General features: G+C 39.1%; 1 long non-coding RNA gene across 1 annotated transcript in view; it reads right to left on the reverse strand.

The window, feature by feature from the left end:
* Window positions 1-9,864: 9,864 nt before the first annotated feature.
* The window catches only part of LOC113476627, a 12,591-nt gene continuing 1,231 nt past the window's right edge, over window positions 9,865-21,224 (reverse strand). The window contains exons 2-3 of the long non-coding RNA XR_003397752.1: window positions 15,401-15,407; window positions 9,865-9,892 (exon numbers count right to left, since the gene is read on the reverse strand). This is a non-coding gene — a long non-coding RNA (uncharacterized LOC113476627). The remainder of the gene's footprint in view (window positions 9,893-15,400; window positions 15,408-21,224) is intronic.

Consider the following 21,224-nt stretch of genomic DNA (forward strand, 5'->3'; position numbering starts at 1 on the left):
GACATGGCGGTGATTGGAGGGCACCGCCCCGCCTGAGCTGGCCCCTGCGCGGGAGGGCGGCAGCCAGCAGGGCTGTCAGACCCTCTTTCTGGGCGCCTGGAGACTAGGGGAGACGCCTGTACCTTCCTCCGCCCCCCTCAACAAAAGCCTCAGCCCCAGCAGTGCTGCCCTGAGGCAGCGCCTCTCTTCAGGAGAAGCCAAAAGAGTCAGGGAGGGAAGCATCGCCCTGGTTATCCGGCTTCCTGTCAGGCTAGAAATTTGTAAGATGCAAACAAAATTGGTAAAATGATAGGAGCGTCATGATTAGGGGCAATTAGTCCCTTCCCAGGGGGTTATCCCAAAGGGAAGGCAGAAACACTGCATCTAAGGTGTGTAGATCTCTCTGAAGGCCTGCCCAGAAATAGTAATTGAAAATTAGCATTTTTCTGGTTTTAGTTTCCTAAGAGGAACTTAATCATTTGGCTGAGGTAAATACATTATTCCTGCCACTCTTATCTGAGTTGCTAATCAAGGTTCAGAGCTGCTTATGGTTGTTGCAAAGGGTCTGGTGATAAGTACAATCTTCCTGCGTATAAGATTTTTAAAGCAAAATCCTGTTTCTGGGATCATACCAGAAGAAAAGCCAACAACAGCAGGTGGCTTCTATGCTGGGATGTCCAAGACTGCCTTTGCAATGAGTAACAGGCCCAGAAGAAGCTGTGTCCAAGGTCTGTTATTCATGCCTTGGCTTTGTGTGCTGTGTGTACGCAAACGCAACTGGTCTTAGTCCTTGCATATTAGTACTTGTTCCAGAGAAACCCACAGAGCAGTGAAAAGTCAAAACGTTTCAGAAAAAAAACCTCTCAAACACATTACAGTAAGAGCAGGTTGCCTCACATTTGCATAATTGTGTGATATTTTGCATGTCCTCTGGAGTCTAGCTTTGTTTGCAGCACTGAAAACTGTTCTGGTCAGGATTTTTTGGTATACCTGCTGATGCCTCTAAATCAAGGTGGAGAGAGGAAAAATAGATCTCCCTTCCCCTCTGAGGTCAGCGAAGTCCAGCATCTCAGTCTAGAACTGTGTAAGTGAGGATGCATGGTAGGAAGCCTGGGGAGAACCGGTGGGCCTGGGAAGGTCTTTGCAGATGGAGTTACAAAAAAACCACCCCCTGGCTGAGAACAGCTAAATAGGTGCTGAGAAAGATATTTGAGTGCTGTCTGGGACAGCAGAGGAAGGAGCTGGTACATTCACAGCACTTGCTGTGCAGTCCAAATGCACCTACATTGCTACCTTCTGATGGTTAATTTATCTGGCACCTTAGCAAAAGTGTTTCCAAAGTGGCTTCAATAACTCTCTTTAGGACAGCGTGTAATTTCCAATAAAACATTTTATTTTGGATTTGATCTGCAACAGTATTGAGATGTAGAAAACTTTTAATGGGTCTCAGGGCAAGTGTGATCAAAAACCATCTTGGTCACTGGCTTCTTGTTTCCAGCTATCATAATACAAAGACAAATTTGATTTCTCTAGTCAGTCTGGCTGCAAATTACTTAACACCTATTGGTTTGCATGGGCCCATACTTGCCTACAGATCACAGATTGACCTCATGGAAGGTGTTAACTTCCTGAAATGTAGCACAACTGTTGTTGTCTCTTTTTAAAATTATATTGCTGCCCCTGTACCAGGAGACAGCAGATGTGTGGGGCCTTGCACGTCAACTTATTTCAGTATGAGAGAAATCAGTGGTGTGTGTTTTGCTAAATGTATCGTGCTTCACTTTGGCCAGCAACCTAGTCCCACAAGCAGGTGGCAGGACAGCAGCTGAGCGGGGCAGTGCTGGCTCCCAGGACACGCACCTGCCTCAAGCAGTAGAGCAGAAGCTCCAGAAGGGCTTACAGCCCCTTTCCTTCCGACGGATCTCGACCCAAAAGGCCTTGCACAAACCAAAAACCTACCAACTCCACCTCAAAATATGCTCTCAACACAAGAAGACCTTGGAAGACCACGTCAAAGTGCGCCACCTTGTGACATCCGCATTGTGACTTTCCTTCAGCCTTCCCAATACCTGGTGGATTGACCTGTTGTAGATACAGAAACACCCAAACTGATTCCATGCTGAGCTAGGTCAGCTCCAGCAGGACTTTTTAACTTAGTGCCATACAGCCATGGCAGTACCGCTGTGAGGGCCAAGCAGTGCAAGACATGCTGGGAATCATGGTGTGTACATGCTCAACTAGTTAGATCAGCAGGCCTTATTAGCTCCTACCTCATGCTAGCCCTCCTGCTTTCAAAATGACTCTTTGCAGGGGCACTTGACTGTCTTTGAAGTATGTTCCTCATGTCTGAGGTTTCTGGAGGGTTTATTGACTCAGATGCCATAGACGCAGGCTAGCTCCATGATTGTGCACCTGAAAACAGAGAGACATTCGGGAGCTATGCAAATGCTAGCCAAATCTAGCAGAACCGGCACTGAGGCAGAGCTAATAAACCTTGGACTTGAGCTGACATCTGCTGAAGACACTACTGTGCATCTGAACTGCATCCACTGGGTTTTTCTTTAGAAACTATTTTATCCCGGTTTGGATTTATTTTTTTTTTTAATTATCACACTTTCCCAGTGCCCCAGACAATAAACTGCTGATTAGAAGGAAAAGTTAACTTACTTAAGGTACTTCAAGTGTGCGAGAGAGCTGGGAATGAAAATTTTCCTGTCTGGGGCAGCTGGACTGGTAGAAGAAAAAAATGTAATGATGCTCTTCAAGCTCCACCCAAATGACCACCTGAATGAGATCCCATCCAGAGTGCATATATACATCTCAGAGTCTCAGCTGTCCTTCTGAGATTTGCTTCTTCTCAGTGGGGCATGATGATCTCCAGGCACAATACCATCCTTCTGGGCCATAGCCTATTTTTGAATGGGAGAGAAAAATGTGACTATATTCTGAACGCACCTGTTTAGAACAGCATCAAAGTAGCAGCATCAAAGCAACTGCTCCTGCACTGTAATTTGTGTAACTCTGTGACTGTCTATTCCATTTTCTGGGCCATAGATTGACATGTGTCTTTGTTTTTCCCTTGGGAACAGTACTTGCTTTGGTAGTGTTGATTGGAAAATAATTCTTTATTTTTTGTTGAACTGTTCTGCAGCTGGATCAATTCCTTATTTGGTTGTTTAGTCACACAAGCACTTTTGACAGTGCAATGGATAGGGAGATGAGGAATCTGAGGGGGCAACTGGAAGCACAGGGGACACAGGTCTGTTCAGATCAGCCACATCAGCTCTACTGCTAAATGCCAAGTCTCATTTTGTAAGAAAATTTTTGTTGATTACAGTGATATAGTTCCATGAGTGTGGCTGGGACAATCCTGTGTGAATAATTAATGTTACAATTGTAATGTTTTTTGTTTTGTTTTTTTTTTTCTGGGACCAAATGTTGCCTTTTTGGTACTTCCAAATTAGAAGTAGCTGCCTGAGAAGGTACGTGGTGTGTTGGTTTGCTTTCCTGTGCTTTAGATCCGGCCCACAAAGCCTTACTTAAGAACCAGAATAATTAACCATATTGATATTTCAGTTATCATCACGGGGTGTCTTGAGTACTGCAGAGATGAATGGGGCTGTTCCCACTTCTCAGATACAATTTGTCAGGCTCCCTGCGCTCTCATGGGCACCAAAATGTGCTCTTTTTTCCAGTTAATATTTTTAATGTTTTTATCGCAGCTGTAACGACTGGAGATGCTCCCTCCTGCCTTGCTGTGGGAGCAGGGGTGTTTGGGGTAGGGCTACATCCCTGAGCCTAGTCCAGGGACCCCATCACACACCCCTGCCAGTTGCTAGGCAGCCGGTGAGCTCTGTGCGGCAGAGCCAGCACACGCCAGCCAGGCATTGCTAGGCAGCCTGAGCTGCTGGGGAGCATGAAAATAATAAGATTCAAAATTGCGGCTTTGAGAATGCACAAGATAAAAGAGGCACAAAAATAAAGAGTTTTTCTGTATTTTGACATGACCTTTCTCCTCTAATATATTTTCACTTGCAGGATTTGCCTTTTCATCTCAACCTCATTTTTCATAAAACTCTCTCTTCTTCATCCCTCCTGCATGCTTATCTTTGCTCCTCAGCAGTGCTCTGGTGTCAACAGTCCTTCTTTTCTCTCACCTTCACTACCCTTTCCTCAATCTGTCATCTCAGTTGTTCCCCATCTGTGTTCCACTGGATCCCCTGTTCCTTTCACCTCTTTCATTTTGGTTTTCATTCTTCCATCTTTCCAGCCACCAGGTTTCCTCCTGACTTTGCCTTTCCATTTTCACTGCATCAAAGAATTCCTTCTATATCTTCTGTTCCTAGCTCCCAGCCTAGGTCCATTCCACTGCCATCACTTCCAGCTGCCCAATACAAGGTGGACTTATCTTGTTAATCTCTCAAAATACCGCCAAAGCAGACGAGAAGTGCACTGCCCTAAGAGCATGGGAAAAGTGGAGGATCCAGGCCCTCATGATGCTGCCATACATAGGCAGAACCTCAAGAAAGCCCATTGCTTTCTTCCTAGACCTAAACCAGCTAACATGGGTATTATGTGACAAATGACAAGATGGCTTGCTTCTTATAACAGTAACAAATGGGGCTTAAAGCAGGACGTGGATTTCTGCAGTATTTTTATTAGCAAATTTTTTTTTGCCTTCTTTTATTTAAAGGCTTTGGGGGGTAGTTTAAATATTAAAAGAATTGATCCTGTTGCAAGGTGTAGGCACTGAGTGAAAGTCAGCTTTCTGAATAGACCTATGCAGGTTTGGCCCACTCATCAGAGGGCAGGTTGGAATTTCCTGATGAAATAAATGTTTGTTGGAGGATGCCAATCCTTGAATATTGAGGACTTCCTTTGATATGTATATATGAAATAACACTTTCCCTGGGGAAGGTTTTTCACCCTGCTGAAATGCTGGGGTTTCAACCCCAAGCCCCAAATTAAAGTTGAACTGTGGGTGATTCCCACAGCCCTTCACAAAACGGAGGTGAGTTTCCCTTTAGGCTTCCCTCCAGGGTGCAGCCAGCCTGGCAGGGAGAGCCATTGGGTAAATGAGCCCCAGGTGTCCCACATTAAGTAAACAAAGGTCAGGTGTCCCACTTGGGGATAAAAGCTGGGACCACTTACAGGAAGGGCCAGTGTCTGTCTGTGAGGTGGATGCACTGTGTAGAGTTCCCTATCGGGGAAGGAGCTCCTGCCTCCCTGGAACTGGGCTCCAGTCAGGTCTGGCTTTTGTAAATGCAGGCTGTGTAGAGATTCAGTATGTGGCTTGTTGACTTGGTTGTCTCCCATCCCTTCTATGGGAGACTGCATTTTACCATTTATTCCACCCATTGTTGGTTGTGTGGTGTTGTAGTTGGGGTCAGTAGGATTGATGTTGATTACGTATAAACTGGCTGACTTGTTTGTACCCCCAGTGCTCACCCATGTACTGACCCTTTGGTATCAAATACTATTTGGTTATTGGTTCATCTTTATGCTAGCTGTGGCCTTTATGCTAGGCCTGATAATTGGCAAAACACCTGCATAGAGCTTCTGGTCAAAAAGCAGATAGAGAGACATCTTGCTTAGGAAAAGGTAATTATTTGGATAATTAGTAGTGAATAGGAGTATAGCAGATGCAAAGGCAAGTCTCGTGTTCCTAACTTGAAATTGGGCACTGAAAGGTGCATCCCTATGTCAGCGGTGTCCTACACACTGAGCAATTTAGAGTGAGCATCCCTGGCAGGAAAAAAACACTGCTCAAGGTCTTGAGAAATGTTTTGAAGTCTAAAAGCACCATTAGCACCATTTCTGTTCTGTTTTGGACTACCTGATAAAGTCTGGGAGAATAACACAAACAAAAATGTTGCAGAGTGAATGCATATACCTGTAGAGCCACCCCAGGCTTGGTGGTCTTACAGGCTCAGACATTATTTGCAGGGTCATTAGGAATATAACTGCAAATGATGTCTTGAAACCACTGGCTAGTGCTAAACCTGGAGTTAAGTTTTTCTGGACAGTATTTACTATATACAGAACTGAAATGTCTCTGGTGTTCCTTGGAACATCTCTAATATCCAGGTTTTTCTGTTGTCCATCAGTTCCTGGTCTCCTATGATCCCAGATAATGGGGGAGTTGACTGTAATGATACCATCATCTAGTTTATATGCACCTCAAAACTGATTAGTCCACACTCATGGCTGTACCTAACTGCAATCTCTAGGCTAATTTATTTCCTATCTTCAGTACTAACTTTCTGTTTTAGTTGGGTGACTAAAAACCAGAAAGCAGTAAACATCTATGTTTCAGAGCTAACGTGATCAATCTCTATGGATTTTTTGACTCTTTTATCAATGGAAAATATTTATTTATGTCCATTTTTATTCTAAATAAAAAGAAACCAAAGACTCCTCATAATTTCCTTAATATAGTGCAAAGCCTTAGAAGAATATATTATTGTGAAGATAATTTAATTGCACAGTTGAAATTTTTAATTATATTTGAGGAAATGTGAGCATGGATAAGAATTACTTTTATGTACTTTCTGTTTAAAAGAAAGTATATAAAATACTGGTGTTTTTCTATGCCCCACAGTTTTTTTTGATGCAGATTAAAAGCGTTCGTATTCTGTACTGATTAATTGGTATGCCTCTTTTGCATTTAAATATATACTTCATTGAATTCTGTGAATTTGAATCAGCTTTCTGTGGTAAAGCAGAAAAGAAAAAAATAATTAAATGATAACATCATTCTACTACAGAAAGACTGCTATTTTCCCGATAAAAACAAATATTTGACAGCAATTCTGCAGTGATAGTATTTCCCAGCACAATATTTGGATGGCAAAATAAGGCACAGCATAATAGGTTTTTTTTTCAGCAAGTAAAAACACATTACAGTTATTGGGTCTGTTCCAGCTGTCAGTGAAACAGTAAAGCTTCAACTAGAAGCAGTGTTGAGTCTATGGGGTTTGAGCAGTCTCTGAAAAGGAGTATTTTCAATAGGCATTGAAGGCAAAAGGAATGGGATCGGATGCACAGCGACCCTCAGATGCAGTTGTCTACTAGAAAATAATTTCTACACTAAGATAACATTGACATCCTCCTTGGCATTGTTCCAGTCAGAGCCCAAACACAGACTGTGCAGATAATGAGGGTAAAAAGTCATTACACAGAGACTGAGGCTATTCTCTGTTGGGAACATTTTAAAAATAAATCAGGCCATTTAGTGCAATCCAATGGAATTTAAAGGGTAAGCATTGGCTATTCAGAATAAATAGGGTTTTTCTTTCCTGTTACTTTTCATTACATAACAGGAACAATCTCTTGTGCCTATAAGATTGATTACACATCTCAAACTTAGTTTAGATATTAATCAATCTCAGCAACTGCTTATTGTTTCCTGTAGAACAATGCAGTAAAAATTGTCCTTTAATTACCACTAATGAAAGTTACCCGCAGTGAAAGCGAATATATGCCACTGGAAAATGACTTGGTTCAGAGGGCAGCAAATGCAAATATGAACAATCTTTATGATGCACAGGCACAACTAGAAGTGAATATGTAAATTACTGATGGCAGCTTCCTGCTATGCTCAGCTATGTGATGTCGACATTAGCTGTGAATGTTTCAATTTATTTGGTCATAACTGTAATACTCCCAACAGTATTATTTCTGGCCAGTGTGTTTTCTAAAGAGTTGGGGACTTCTAAACACTGTCATGTAATAAATATGTCCTTCCCCAGTATTAAATATGTTTCTAACATTCTTTAAAATAATTCTGAGTGTGAAGTGGGTTAATTATGATTGCTATCACTTCTTTTTAAATGTCTGACCCTGTCTGTATCTGACATGTTTGTACTTCTCAAGATTTCTTCAGTGTATAAGGTGGAACCTACCTAGTAGGTTTTTACATCAGTTGGAAGATGTCTCATAATTACATGTATTTGCTTATACACTAAGGGGAAAAAAAGTTGTATTTAATACAGTTCTAACTGCAAAACAGATCAAGACACTGTTTTACGTGGAAGATACAGACACCTTGCTGTACTGTATGTGAAATTTGTGGTTTAGTTTCCACTTGTAATGCCTTGCTTTCAGCTGCTTATACCTTTGTCAGTCTTAATTTAGCCCCACTAGCACATTTTTCAATTTCACTTTATTTTTGCCCTTCAGGGAATTAGTAAGATGGAAACAAGAGGAAATGCTTTCTACTGAATCTATTACAGATATTTCAGCTAAGAGGTTAAACCCCCCAGCAGCTCTATATTTTGAATGAAGACTTTCAAATTTGGCAGAAGGTAGTTTCAAGGCCATACCTCCTGCTCTTCCTGAGAAAACCCGAAAACATTTGATTAATTCCTCATTTTCTAAAAGCAATATATTTGCATACTCTAAGTAGAGTCTTAAGAGTTGATACATCTGTTGCAGAATTCGTCTATGCTGATGTTTCACTGTGCACTGCAAGGGCCAGGGGATTTTCTCTGCATTTATATTTTTTTGAACACACAATATCACTGTGATGAATAATGGTACAAAGGGATTGTATCCCCTGGCACCTGGAATGTAACAGTATGCTGAATTCGGGGACAAGAGATAGTGGAGGAGTCTGTCGGGGCCAGAAAGAAGGATCATGTATAGGTGTGAAAGAGGAATAGGTCAAGAGGAACTGTGATGAGATGCAGGTTATTTAGGTATATGGTGTAACAGGATGGGATGATCATGGCAGACAGCAGGTGGGTGGAGGAGAGCACTAAAACTAGAGGTGCTTCCCACATAGGACATAGACTTGGACTCAGGAACTTACCTTCTCTTGTTTTCTCACAATAGCAAAAAAATTAACGGAAAACTGTGGACTACAGTCATTGCCGGTTAGTCCTGCTATGTGGATCTGAAAAATCAAATCCTGATGTTGGACTGCATGCTGAACTCTTAGCAGGTTGAAACAATATATTGTCCAGTTAATTACCTAGTGAGTGCCATCATCTTATGATCTCATAGACAATGTGATACTTGGCTGGTTGTCATCATACAGGCTAATAAAGGGGGCAGGTCTTTTTTATCCTAGAAATTTCTTGAAAGACACTCTCCTTTGAAAACTCTTTTGGTTTCCAGTGAAAGAAAAAATGTCAGAAAAAATGGGCTGAATATCTTTGCTCAAATGGCTAATATACATTATTTTAAATTATTTTTATTTTGTGGCCTGAAAGGTTCCTTATTTCAGATAAAAGAATTCAGTGTTCAAATGCTTTCTTGTTCTGCATTAGGAAAAGAGCAGCAAATCTGACATATGGTACCTCATTGAAAGATTATGATGTCTTCATAACTGAAAAGAACTCACTTTGGTTACTTCTTTAAGTGTTATTTACAATAGCCTCATGCTATAATAGACTATTAGAACAATAAAATTGCTGTAAAATGATTTTCCATTACGTTTCTGTGATGGATATAAACTGCACCAATCTATAACATAAGTCTATAACATAAGTTTATTCTGTTGCTGCAGTTCAGCCGAAAGCCAGGCAGTGTTGGTTAAAGTAACCCTGAGTCAGTCACAACCCCACTGCTGCCCAGCGTGGCCACCACTGGCCATCACACACACTAGTATTAAGCTGGTAGCTACTAACCATTCCTGTGGCACATGGCAGACACCTGCATTTTCTGGAACACACACTTATCTTACCTCTTAAGCAATATCGGTAAGAGTTAGGAAAGAAATGACTGTGCGAATACTGTGTATAACAGTAGAAGATTTTAATAGGAAGGCCTAGCAGCTCATCTAGTCTGTCTCTTGAATATGTTCTCTGCACTTCATAGTCCAGCTTTTTATGCTCTCTAATTTTAAATGTCCCTGCTGAAAACGGCCTAGAGCTTCAATACGTCAGCTGTCAGACTGTTCCACAGCCTGCTATGGTACTGCACAACATGTGCAATGCTAAGGGTGACATTGCCATGTGACTTTTCACAGATTTGCATACAAATGTACTTTTCAAAGGTTTAGTGAAGCCACAGGGGAATATATTTATTTGTAAGTTCCCAGGAATAAGGGTCACAGCAACAATCTAACAATTCATGTTTAATCCATTGCTAGGCTTATTCCAAAAATAGGTTGTATAAATTATGCTGTTCGATGCATAACCATTTTTGTGTGAAAGTTTTTACTCAAATAAAAGGAAGTATTTTGTCTCAAAGTAGTTCACAAGCAACAAAAGATAAAATAAGCAAAAAGGCTTATTCACAATGAAATAAGGGTTCTCCTATGCAGGGTAATACCAAAACAATTTCAGATTCATGCCTTAATGTATGTCAGAAATCTCACAATAAAAGGCTGGTTTTGTGAGTTTGCTCTGTCCTCCCCTGCCAAAAAGCAGATCTCCTATATCATTTGTCTTCTGAATTTGTGCGGGAAAACTTCAAAATAATGAAAGAATGTGTTTTGTCCTCAGTTGTCATGTATTTATTTATTAAAGTGATATACCAGCTATTTTGCATGATAGTGACTAAAACTGCAAACTGTATTTGATACAACTTTTATTTCTTAACCTTCTCTGTTTGTTAGCAGGAAGAGATTTAGTTACAAGAGGGTTTGTTTTCATATAAATCAGTAATCTGAAAGCTAAATTCAGGCAATAAATAAGACTGATTCTAGCTGGAGGGTTGATATGAATAGTATTTCATTCTCACTATTACTGACATTTAGAAATCTGTTTTGATATTTGATTATATTACTCAATAATTAATCTAGGATAATTCAGTACATCTTCTACCAATTAAAGTTATTTGCTTTTGCTCAACCATTTCTTAACATCATACTTGTAGAAAGGATAGAAATTTGTTTACTATAAAACATACTGCAATGTCTATTACTCAGGGAGGGCCACATTACATGAATGAAATTGTCACAGTGGGATGAAAGAAGTGATCCTATCTACCTACCTAATCCAGGTGTTTAGGACACACCTGACTTCTGTGTGGGTGTGAATGAATGAGCATGTATACCTCATAAATACAAAAGCACCAATAAAACAAATAGCGTGCTCCATCAGGACCAAAATACCTGTTACTGTATTGCCGAAGTGCTTTAGCTCAACTGTGGGAGTCTGGTTCTTCACTACTGGATGGTGTAACTAATCCCAGTGACAATACCAACTGTTCCACAACCATGGAGGTTGCCAGAACACTTGCATCCAGGCAAGAGGCTTGTGCTGGCATGGTTTTGTAGCAAGGCTCAGCCAACCTCACACAGCCCCACCAAGACAAGTCTGTAGCAAGACCTTCATCAGTACCTTTAAACTGTTTATCCAAACCTGGTTTTCTCTGGTTGAAATAAGTAGAGGAGAACTTACAAGAACAGTTCCAGAGGCAGATCAGAGGTGCAGCAGTCAGCAGCTGTGGATGTGCAGGAGACGGTCACTTCTTCAGCCATCTTGGAAGGAGCTGGCAGGGAATGTGTGACTGTTGCCTACGTTTGTGAAAAAAGGTTTAAAAATTTACTTTATTAAAATGTAATTTATCTCTGTCACTTAAAAGGGGGTAAAACTTGAATTTTAGTCATTTGTGTCTATTTTGGTTTTAATTCCCAGCCTTTGACTGAAGGAGGAACTCAGTTTCACTACAGGGTGAGTTGATACCCTTGTTCTAGCACTATTCTGCTCTTTTGAATAGAGACTGATCTCTGAGCTACTCTGATAAATGAAGACATTTTGTGCACACATGGTATGCATTTTAAAGAGCTTCACTGCATTAACAAACTGCCCTGAATATGATGGGCCCCACCAGGAAGCACATAATTTGAGACACATGAGAAGATGCAGACCAGAGGAAGTAAAAATGGTCCATTTGGAATGACTGAGTAGGCACCACAGAGCCGCTTTCTATGATGGGCATGAGCCTTCATTTACTTTTAATACAACTGGTTTAAATGTGTTTTCTCAAGTCATTCCCAACCCCTTTTCTATACCTCTTTCCAATAATGTAAAATATCTAGATCCATTGATTTGGGGACTTATCCTCCTTCTTGGTACCCCCAAATTTCCTATTTCAAGACATGTAAGACCACTTTGTATTTTCAATATGAGGTAAAAAATGTAGTTGTTTTATAATTTTTGTGCATATTTATTCTGCTATCATTGATTCCCTATACCAATTATGCCACAGAGATTCTTTAATGGTATATACTACAGTGATGCTTTAGTGATGCAGATGACAGTATCCAGCAAACGTGAAACTCTTTCACAATGGTTTAAAAAATATCCTACTGTGAATGCAAATCTGAGTCAAGAAATAAGGGTCATGGCAGGTGGCAGAAGACAACCACAAGGCCAGAATTCCTGACAGCCAAGGGGTCCACCCTGTAAACCTACACAGGACTTAATTTTACTATTGCAAAATTAGTGGGATGCTCAGGGTGTTGAGCTTGAACATGTGCATAATCACAGACTTTGTCAGCACAACTGCTACTTTATCTTCAAAAGACACATATTTAGGCTGTGGTTACAGTGGTTTAGTCTCTGTATTAGAATGTCTCTGGTTCTTTCCCCTGCCCCTTCCTCCACCCCTTTTTGGGTTTGTTTATGCAGAAGAAAGGGGGAGCTGTGGTGAGAGTGGGATCAGAAGGCTTGTGCAGCCAGGAGAGCACCCCACTGCCACATGACCCACAGCACAACTCTCCAAATCAAGGGAGGAATGGGCTCTCCAGTCTCTTCCTTTGACCTGTTTAAAACTAATATATTGCTTTTACCAACAGCTCTTAATGTATTAATCAATTTCATATATAACATCACTACTTTATATACTATGTATGTACAGATATATTTGTATATATTTGGTCGTTGCATTGTTTCCTCCATTATAAAACAGGAATATGTTCATGTACTTTCTGCAAAGATTTAAATATTTTAAACATTTTTTTTAAAAGGGAAGTTAGTAAATAGTGTCCACAGTACATTTATCATGACATAGAAATTTAGACTTTGGGATAGACAACAGCTTTAGAGATTTAGTTTTTAAGACTTTTAAATTTTTTTTTTTTTTTTTTTTTTTTTAGAACTACCATGCGGAAGAGTGAGAAAGCACACCGAAAGTTATTATGTAAAAAAAGAACAAGCCCCTCCTGCAAAGGTTAGAAACAGGATTGAGCTGCTTATAATGCATCATTTACTAAGGTAGCTGACAGACATTTATCCCAAGGGTTCATACAAGTCAAAGATAATCTGCAAAGAAATGCATAGCTCCCTCTTAAAAAAAAAATCTTTAGAAATTCAGAGGCCCTTCCACTGGCAGGATTTCCAACAGACAGTGAAACAGTAAAATATCAGGAGAGTGAACAGAGCAACAAAAAGATATCTTTAATCACAGTGTTTAAAACTCAATTTTTTATTTACATTGAAAGAAAAATCAAGGGAGATCTAGTTATCTGAAGGTTCTAAAATTAGGTCTTCTTAAATCAGCATGTACAGATTAATCACATCCAAGAGTTTTAAATGAACCAGCAAAGACCATTATGGGCTGTTAATATTAATTCTCAGTCACTTTTCAAACATTGGAAAAGTTCCAGAGCACTGAATGAAAGCAAAGGTTGTGCCAATATTGAAAAAAGGTATATAGGTATTGTAGTTCCATCAACTTAATATTGATCCCAAGTATACAGCAGAATGACTGACAGGAGATTCTATTAAGAAAGAATTAAAGAAGGATAATTTAATTAGTGCAAATCAATAGGAATGTATGGAGAAGTATACATATATTCATGGTAACAGTATCCTTTTCTGTGAGAATGAAAGTTTCATAGAGAAATGTAACTGTGTTGTAGAAATGTATTTATACTTCTGTAAAATAACTGATTGCATAAAATTTTCATTGAGAAACTACAATAAAATATTTTAAAATAAATTGTTATCGTAATAGAAAATCATTATGGTACATATTAAATTAAAAAATGTCTGACAGGCTTCAAATGTGGTCATAAAGAGCGTACTGACCTTGACTCCTTGTTGTTTAATTTATTTTTAATAACCTACAAGAAAACAGTAAAATCACTGCTCATAACATTTTCAGAGAGAGTGAATAGGAAAGTGCCAAATAATTAAAAGAACAGACTGACATGATAGAATAATCTGATAAACTAGTTGCAAAACCAGCATAACAGAATACAAGCAAATACCGTTCCATCACTCCAAACAAAAGCATTATAAAATGGGCCCTCAGCTACAGGTAGGATATGAGGATCCTGTGCCTTCATCCACTTCTACATCCAAAATGGTCAATGAATTCTGGACATACAAATGAGAATATTGAGTTTGGAAAAGGCAATACCCCACCTCAGTCCTCTATTGCCTCTGACATGAATACAAGTATTTGTGCAGCACTGTACCTAGCAGTGGTATCTATGATTCAAGAAAGATGAGAGAAAGAAAGAAAGCACTGAAGCAAACTCATCAGTTAATTTGGTTCTAAATAAAAGAAATCAAGGGGTTGCTTGATTTCTAGTTACAAGTATTTGTAGAATTGTTGGAGAACACTTCAGAAGGATAATAGTGAGCTCTGTAATACAGCAAAAAAAGCTATAGAAAGATTAAAAACTGATAGTAAAAGCTAGGCAAATAAATAGAAGAAACAGGGCATATTTTGTTGTTCTGGTATTTTTTTGTAGGGCAAATTTGTAGTACTAACATTTGATTTCAGGATGTTTCAGTGATCTAAGTGACACTGAAGAAATAGGGCTCTTTAATGGGTACGTCTTTGGTTGAAGAATTATAATGCCTCCTGAAACCATCCTCTGCCTTCTGTTAGATTATGCGGTGTGACAAAGACTCCAATGTACCTGTTGTCACAGTGACGTGACTGTCCAGCTCCCCGCTTAGTTTAGGGCTGCATTTCTATCTTTATCTGTAGCAGAGTGACTTGACCTTTCAACACCTCTGTTTAGGTGCATTCAGAGACTTCCGTGGATTCAGTGATCATTTTAATTTCATACAGCTCAATTGTCTCTGTTTCTTGGGGTTTTTCTAGAAGCCATAAGTAATTTACTCAGAAAACTATTCAGCAGGTTCTTTGATTATTCTTTCTTTTTTTTTTTTTTTACTTTTTTGGGAGCAAGAACTGATGGCTGTCTTTCCTCATTAACTTTTCCTGCATTTACAGAAACTTTGATATTAAGCTTCTCGCGCTAAACATATGTTATAGTAACGAGAACGTTTTAGTGTAAGGGAAAGAAAAAACCACTTAAGACATTTTATTTCCTAAGTCTCCATCCATCCTTTTTATTCATCTAATAATTTTCTGATTAAGAATTTTTAGCCTAAGAATTAATTCTCTTTTAAATGGCAAAACCCAGGAGATTCTGATCCTGAGATACTGTATCTTGCTGTAGTTCACCTGTCTCCCTCACCTCAGTGAAACAGCCAGGCCTTATCACCCCAAAACTCTGAAGCAGACATGACTCCTTTCAGTCGAGCAGAAATGATCTAACAGTACAAACTGAAACAATTCCTGAAAGTCAAATTTCTTTCTCAATAAAGCTTCTCAGATAAACTTCCCTGGGTAATGTCCAGGACCTGACCTGAGTATATGAGTGAAAAAGCCATGGTTTATAGCTGGAAAAAGTGTCTAGCTGGCACTGAATTCTAAGGAAGTCTGATTTTTCGCTAGGACTCATACAGGAACAGAGTTGGGTGCTTGTGGGAATTGCAATGAAGTGGTGGTTCTATGCTGAGACGCCCAGTTAAACTCAGTCTTAAATCCTTCTGAGAGCTTGTTTGTTTGAAGTCTTACTCTAGTAAATCACCCCAATCTGTTACATTAGGTTGTTGAAACCCAAAACCATAGTGGTATATTTTCTGCCTGAATAAATACCCAAAATGATAGACATGAGCCTGAAAATGCTTAGTTTAGTTATCTTTGCCAGTTATATTCCAGGTTTTGCATGAGTGTCATAAAAACATTCCCACAAAGTCATTTTTCAGATTCACTAGAAAGAATAATAACCTTCATTTGCTAGAATTTTAAAAGAACATGCAAAAACTCAGGGTGTTTCAGGTTATTTTTTCCTTCCAGATATTGAAAAAAAAAATCACAAGAGTTGTCTAGCTATAAATATGCCATTGCATAAGCACATTAATATGATACAGTCACAGTATTTTGTTTGCTATTCCCAGGAGGCAAATTACACAAGGACAGGCTTCTAAAACTCTAGCAGACGTAGTTGTGAAGAACAAATGTCAAAACAGAAATAATATACCAGACATAGTTAGATTTTTCAGAGTCAAATTCTACTCATTTGCATTATGAAAATGTGTGAAACCATAAATATCCCCAAATCAACCACATAACTCCAAATTTATATCACTGTAAATGAAAGCACAACTTGACCTCCAGATATTGTATTTTTTTACTGAAGGTAAAAGAATAAGTACTTCTTATGAGCTGTCTGCTGCTGCTGTTTATAATAAGGCACAGTTTGTCATTGCTGCAAGATGAAACTACGTACTTTTCAAAGCTCAGTTCATGGCTGTGTAGGGGAACAGTGTTTTTTAAACGTTCTTTCTAGATTATGCAAAACTTGAACAATTCTCTCACAACTATCTGCTGGCTCTTCAAGAATAATACCTTGAGGCAGTAAGGAAAACTGAACTTTATTAAAAATTTCATAAAAGAAATGAATGGTAAGCTTGGAGAAAAAAAAGAGGGGCTTAAGGCACAATATGGCACTGCACTATACTTTAGACCTACAAAGATACAAACCTGTATAAGTTTTTGACTTCATAAGTATCGTATAGTTCAATGCAAAGTCAAGAGCTGCTAAATGCCTTTGGAAGCATGATCATATTTTGTTCTTCAAAGAGCATTTTATGAAACTGATCTAAGCTTATACTTTTGTTACTGTATCTTCTTTTTGAAATATGTGAGAAGAGGGAAGCATGGGGGGAGAACTAAAACGCGGCTCAAAATATTGATTACTGAAAGACGTGATATACCTGAATTGAATAGCTGAAGAGAGATTTGAAATGGGGTATATTACCTTTAATGCCTTTGACAACATGGAGCTAATCCTTAGGCAAAGCAGCTGCCATTAATAATGGTTCAGAATAATTCCATTACTTAATCCCCAACTGTGAAATGAATCGGTATTTCTAGTTGAGTTATTAAGGGGTGTATCTGAACCTCACAAGGAACCTTCCATCCCCAAAAGCATTCTTGTTTGTGTCAAACTAGTCCTTTGCCCAAAGGGCTTTTACCAATGAACAGAAATTGGCCTACATAGGTGGACAAACTTCAGCTGCTGCTTTTGCTATATTCATGGTAGACAAACAGTTCTCTTTCCCCAGAGCTGTTGATTTTGACACAAATATCCTTCATGATTTCATTTAAAAATCCTGTAAGTAAATGTCATTTGATATGTTAGCCTTTCTACTGTAAACAATGTAGAAAACTACTCCTTATGAAAAGCTCTACCCTTTTTTGACAACAGCTTTCCATTCTTCATCAGCATGTAGATTTGACTTAGAAATTGTAATGCTAATTTAGTTCATAATTATGACTATTAAGTTTTAAATAATTCATTCTCCCTCCTCACTGGATTACATATTTCAAAAACTAAGCTTTGCTAAAATTACATGCTCTTGGATCTAGTAGCTTACAGAACTTGTTCATAATGCATATGAGACTGTGGTCTACTTTCTTAAGAACCATTTAAAAATATTTCTGTAAAATACACTGCTATGATTCAGACTCTTGAGGGAGCAATAGCCATAATTGGTTCCAGTTTCTGCTTTTCACTTGCATAATTTAACTGACTCCTTTGCCTTTCAAGTAAAATGAAGGTGCTCTTCAAGCTGGACTGGTGTGTAGCTTGGCACTGGATGTAACTACAAGAAAACTAAGGCAGACCTGGGAGACGAATGAGAACAACATGAAGGGGCAGTGGAGCACAAAATGAGGATTGTAAGGCAACACATCAGACTGTGATAGACTGTCCTGTGCCATAACATCACTGGACTCAATAACTATCCCTAATCCATCTGTGAAGGATAGGCCCAAGGTTACACTCAGGATCGCTCTTGTCTGTCTTTTCTCCAGACATCCCCTAAGTGTATTCCTTCAGCAACTACAACAACCTGCTTTTATACAAGATTTTATGTGTCTCAGCATTGTCAGGAATGCCTCATATTAGCAATTCACAGGCTCCTCATATGTATTTTGTGAAACCTGTGAAGTGTGAGGACAACAAAGCACTGAGACATGTTAAGTGTTGCGCTCACTGCCAAAGCACACTGGTAGCAGAGTACCATGGTCTCTCCTCTCTTGCATCTCAAGTGATGGGCATGACTGGTCAATCTTTCTAGCACAGTTCCCAATGTTTAGCTTCTCATACTCTGGATTAAAAAAAGAGTAAGAGCTAGTCATACTTATGGTTGTTTTGGAGACTACTCTTGCGGAGCAATAGAAACACAGCCCAGTTCAACACATTGATTCTAGATTTTACAAGCACATGATCATTCCCAATAGGTACTCAGCAGATAAGAGTGAAACATCATACAATTTTGTTCCCTAAAGAATGGAGTCTCAATCTTCATCTTGAGATAAAGCTTCAGATCCATTCCTAGATGTCTGCGACATAGATGAGGGGGTCTCCCTTGTTACCTGTATTCCACATTTGATTATTGTTAACCTTACATGGAAGTCACTGTAATGAGAATGCAAAATGTATACATATGGACAGCTAATAGCAATTGCTAATTAGTATTATATATGAGCATTACATTAACTAGTAATTTGTGATATGTTCTCACGGGCTCACCAGTGCTCAAAATTTGCCTCTCATTTACTATTTCATCCTTGTCTCAGGTCATGATTGTACTGATTATTTTGGGTTACTTCAAGTGCCTTATTCTGGATCTGCAGATCTCACACTCTCACACATCTTCAGCGCAAAGAGGACAGCTTCTGTTTCTGCACACAGCCATTAAATAGGTTGTCATTTGCATCTCTTTTAAAGCCTACTTCCAGTGAAAGTCTGGGAACATTCATTATAAAAATGCAGGCTGCATTTCTCTTAAATCAATTAAAATGGCAAATGTCATTATAGATTTTCTCAAGTAGATAGAATTTACACATCAGCTGGCCTCACAAGAGGCCCTTGATTTTTTTATTACTTTTTTTCAATTAACTCATTGCATGCTCAAAGAATCTATATTTATAGAGAGACCCACTTATCTTCAAACAAACCCTTTTGATCTGAGCTTCTGTCATTCCTACCTTCATGGATAAAAAAGATGATAGATATTAATATGAAGCTCACAGGAGCTTTAGAAATCTAGTACTTGAAACGAAAAATTCAGAGAAATTGATCAGTAACGTTCAGGTGAGTGGAGCAGTGGTGTTTGTAACACGGGTTCATCATTTGCCCAGTGCAGGGAATCCTATTTGAACACCTCTAGAAGTGTCAGCTTCTCTCCAACAAAGCTGTCCCCTGGCCAGCTGGCTGCTGACCTTGTGGAATGTACTAGCTCAGCAGAGCAAGGGCTGATCTGCTCTAATTCCCTCTCTCTGGAGCTTTTCTTTCCCAGCAGAGGGCATATACTGTGAGCACACAACTGCCTTCAGAGGAATTTAAAATATATATTGTGTACCAGATAAATGAACTCACTCAAATGCCAAGATTTTGTACTCATTTCTATTCAAAGGGGCTATTAATTCTTCCTGTTGCTCACTGGGTAAATTATTCCACTTGCTACAAAAGCAGTTGGTTTAGCATACTTTTGTTTGACTTTGTGGAGCGCTGGATGCACAGCGCTTTTGAATAAGGCCATTCATTTATTTAGCTACTGAGCTAGCTGGTGGTGCTGTGCTGGTATTCACTCTCATCGCCAAATACCATGGAAATAGTTGGTCCCCGGGTTCTCGGCTTTTAAGATTTCATGCCTAAAACGTTAATGTAAACAGAAGTCATTACAGCTATTACAAAAATATGCAGCTACAGTGGTAATTTAGGTGAATGATGTGGAAGTAGGTGTTGGGTGAGGAGGGGACAAGCAAAGCAGACTGCCAAGGTGGTGGTGAATCTCCTGAGGATAACCGAGGTCTGTAAAATGGGAGGAATAAGGCATGTTTTGAAATGTTCATTCTCATGTAATTGTAGCTATGCAAGCAGGGAGAGAAAGGCTAGGAAGAGGAAGGAAGCTGAGAAAAAGAAACAAAGGGGAAAAAACTGAAACAATTCCTGAAAGTCAAATTTCTTTCTCAATAAAGCTTCTCAGATAAACTTCCCTGGGTAATGTCCAGGACCTGACCTGAGTATATGAGTGAAAAAGCCATGGTTTATAGCTGGAAAAAGTGTCTAGCTGGCACTGAATTCTAAGGAAGTCTGATTTTTCGCTAGGACTCATACAGGAACAGAGTTGGGTGCTTGTGGGAATTGCAATGAAGTGGTGGTTCTATGCTGAGACGCCCAGTTAAACTCAGTCTTAAATCCTTCTGAGAGCTTGTTTGTTTGAAGTCTTACTCTAGTAAATCACCCCAATCTGTTACATTAGGTTGTTGAAACCCAAAACCATAGTGGTATATTTTCTGCCTGAATAAATACCCAAAATGATAGACATGAGCCTGAAAATGCTTAGTTTAGTTATCTTTGCCAGTTATATTCCAGGTTTTGCATGAGTGTCATAAAAACATTCCCACAAAGTCATTTTTCAGATTCACTAGAAAGAATAATAACCTTCATTTGCTAGAATTTTAAAAGAACATGCAAAAACTCAGGGTGTTTCAGGTTATTTTTTCCTTCCAGATATTGAAAAAAAAAATCACAAGAGTTGTCTAGCTATAAATATGCCATTGCATAAGCACATTAATATGATACAGTCACAGTATTTTGTTTGCTATTCCCAGGAGGCAAATTACACAAGGACAGGCTTCTAAAACTCTAGCAGACGTAGTTGTGAAGAACAAATGTCAAAACAGAAATAATATACCAGACATAGTTAGATTTTTCAGAGTCAAATTCTACTCATTTGCATTATGAAAATGTGTGAAACCATAAATATCCCCAAATCAACCACATAACTCCAAATTTATATCACTGTAAATGAAAGCACAACTTGACCTCCAGATATTGTATTTTTTTACTGAAGGTAAAAGAATAAGTACTTATTATGAGCTGTCTGCTGCTGCTGTTTATAATAAGGCACAGTTTGTCATTGCTGCAAGATGAAACTACGTACTTTTCAAAGCTCAGTTCATGGCTG

This window comes from Athene cunicularia (assembly GCF_003259725.1).
Source record: "Athene cunicularia isolate RWA chromosome 2 unlocalized genomic scaffold, athCun1 chr2_part1, whole genome shotgun sequence".
In the NCBI taxonomy this organism is placed as follows: domain Eukaryota; kingdom Metazoa; phylum Chordata; class Aves; order Strigiformes; family Strigidae; genus Athene; species Athene cunicularia.